The 2,748-nt window shown below is 31.0% G+C and overlaps 1 long non-coding RNA gene across 2 annotated transcripts; it reads left to right on the forward strand.

Moving 5' to 3' along the window:
• Positions 1-433: 433 nt before the first annotated feature.
• LOC107896055 (uncharacterized) lies at positions 434-1,963 on the forward strand. 2 transcript variants are annotated; one of them, XR_001683570.2, is made up of 3 exons: positions 434-831; positions 1,357-1,471; positions 1,654-1,963. It is a non-coding gene; the product is annotated as an uncharacterized lncRNA (long non-coding RNA). The 2 variants fall into 2 exon arrangements; XR_001683569.2 differs by having other exon boundaries at positions 1,357-1,458.
• The last annotated feature ends 785 nt before the right edge of the window (positions 1,964-2,748 follow it).

Consider the following 2,748-nt stretch of genomic DNA (forward strand, 5'->3'; position numbering starts at 1 on the left):
CACGTCAGCAATTGAAATTAAAAAATTAATTTTTTTAGTGGAGCCATAGAGAATGACATCACTTGTATAAATATCAAGGAAATACTGGTATTTCTCAATAATTAAGAGGCCCAAAAATAAATAATGATGGTAGAGCTATTTTAAATAGCGCCACCACTTTATGTCAGGTTATTATTTTTTTATTTTTTTAAATTAAAAAATTTTTATTTTATCTGGTGGAGTCATTTCCCTTTAGGGGAAAGAATTGTATGAAATAGTTAAGCCACGTCATTCATGTCCTTTCCCAATCAATTAATGACATGTCAGCTAATTTTTACATGTCATTTACACCTCATTTGATTAGATTTTTTAATCATTTAATGACATATCTCATTTACACCTTATTTAATTAGATTTTTTAATCACAAATCCCTAAAATCCCAATTAAAAATTACTCAACCCTAATAAAAATTTTGTATTCACGTCTCTGCCCTACTGCCCTGCTGCTATTATTTTTTCGACAACTGCTTTGCTACTTCACGTTCCTGCCCTGTTGTTATATTTTTTCCAGCAACTGTTTTGCTGCTTCAATTACTCTGCTTCACGTCTCTGCCCTACTGTTATTTTTTTCCAGCAACTGCTTTGTTGCTGATTTGCTTTGGTTTCTATCTTCCGAAATAATAATTCTATCTTCACGTCTCTGCCTTGCTGCTATTAATTTTTTTCTGGCAACTGCTTTGCTGCTTCACGTCTCTGCTTCACGTGTCTACCCTATTGTTATTTTTTCCAACAACTGCTTTGCTGCTGATTTGCGTTGGTTTTTTGGCGTGGCTGCTGCAATTTATTTTACAGGTGAGGGTTTTTTTTTCTATTATGCTAAAATAGATAGGAAAGCAAGAAAGCCAATGCTAGTTCCTAATAATTAAATGAATAGTTTAAACTATTCTTGAGCAAAAAACAAGGATCTAATCTTTAGGCAGCTTTTCATGTAATACAATATAATTAAATAGTTTTAAATAAAATTAGTGAATTCTAGCATTATGCTCAATTAGATCAACATGTTAGGTTATTTTGTATAAGTTGGAAATATTGGTTGTAAGTTCATTGTGTTTGGGTTCTCGAACCTGAGATCCTGACCATTGGAATAAGCAGTATCCTAGAAGTGGAATTGATGGCTTGAAAATGATGAAAAGATTACCAATATATCTAATATTAGTCATTTTTATATCTGTTCACTATCAACCACTGAGGCGGAACTTTTAGTAATTGATCATGCTATTCATTGTGGAAAACTATAAATTGCCTATGACAAATGTCAGCATTGATTGCTGGAAGGTAATAGAGATTTTATTTCTGGATATGGATTACAACATGCAGGTTCCTTTTAACATTTGCACTGGGAGCTGGTCCTGTTCCAGGTCTCCTCTTACCTGAAATTTTCCTTAATCGAATCTGGGCAAAAGCTATGGCGTTCTGTATGTTAGTGCACTGGGTTATTTTCTCCTCTTTTCTTTTTCTCTTTCTCTTCCATATCATTTTTCCGAAGAGATTGTGATAGCTTTCGCAGCTCCGCAAGCTAGGATATGAAATTATTAGGAAACAAAATAGAAATAGAGAATCTTATTGCTATCTTCTGATGTTATTTTTCTTGGTTGCTTTTACATTGCTCTTCAGGTAATCAATTTCTTCGTTGGTTTGCTCTTCCTGTGCTTGCTACAGCAACTTGGTCCACAGCTCTTATACTTGATTTTCGCCAGTGTTTGCATGATGGAAGAATTTGACAATAAAGTCACCAAACTCCAGCAAGGAGCAACAAGAACGCTATAGCTAAACAAGCGCATGTAATAACTATTACTCTGCCTTTGTTCTCTTCAAGTTTCTCGTGATGTTTCAAAGAAATTGCAGGTTTTAGAAAGGCCACCTTCAAAAACAAACTGTTGTAATATTTATCATTGTGATTCAATTTACAAACAAATTAAGTGTTGATATTGTGCATATTTAGTTTAGCTTCAATTTTGGCTATTCTATTCAACAATCGTTTTAATATAGCAACTAATTGGTTATTGTGGATGTTTCACTTGCTCAGCGAAAAAGTGCAGATTTTAAGTTGATTGAGATGAGGTTCAAGGTTAAATCTCTATATCTGTAAATCTTTCCTCCTTTTCCCATTGCAATTTACTTATTCAATTATATAAAAAAAATTAATTGGTTATTATCGAAGTAACATGATCTTTGTTTAGATAACCGATTGAAAATAGAACAAATAATCTAAAATTAATATTTTCAATGATTTATAAGTGCCTTTGATAATCCAACATAAAAAGCAAATGATAGAATAAAAAATACATCGAATTACCAAAACAATATACTTACAAAAATATTGATTGAACTTATTCCATATTAAATAATAACTAAAACAAAATACAAGATAACACTATAAAAACCATATAATAGTATTATTCTCAAAACATTATAAAAGAATTACAAATAATAATAAAATTGAAGTTTCTCATGAATTATCATTAGTCTTTTTGAGATTCTAAACCATTTGAGAAATGTTCCTGCATTAAAGTTTTATACTGTTAGATAAACCCTTAAATTATATATATAATAATTTGTGACAATATAAGTAAAAACACATTACTTGAGTCTTGAATAGCGATGGATCATTCTCTTCCAGCAATTTAGTATAACTCATGTTAGATGAAGAATTGAACCTCCAATTTGAAGAAAAATCCTACATAAAAATATTTTTACAATACATGTACT

The sequence above is a fragment of the Gossypium hirsutum genome, chromosome A06 (genome assembly GCF_007990345.1).
Source record: "Gossypium hirsutum isolate 1008001.06 chromosome A06, Gossypium_hirsutum_v2.1, whole genome shotgun sequence".
Taxonomy (NCBI): domain Eukaryota; kingdom Viridiplantae; phylum Streptophyta; class Magnoliopsida; order Malvales; family Malvaceae; genus Gossypium; species Gossypium hirsutum.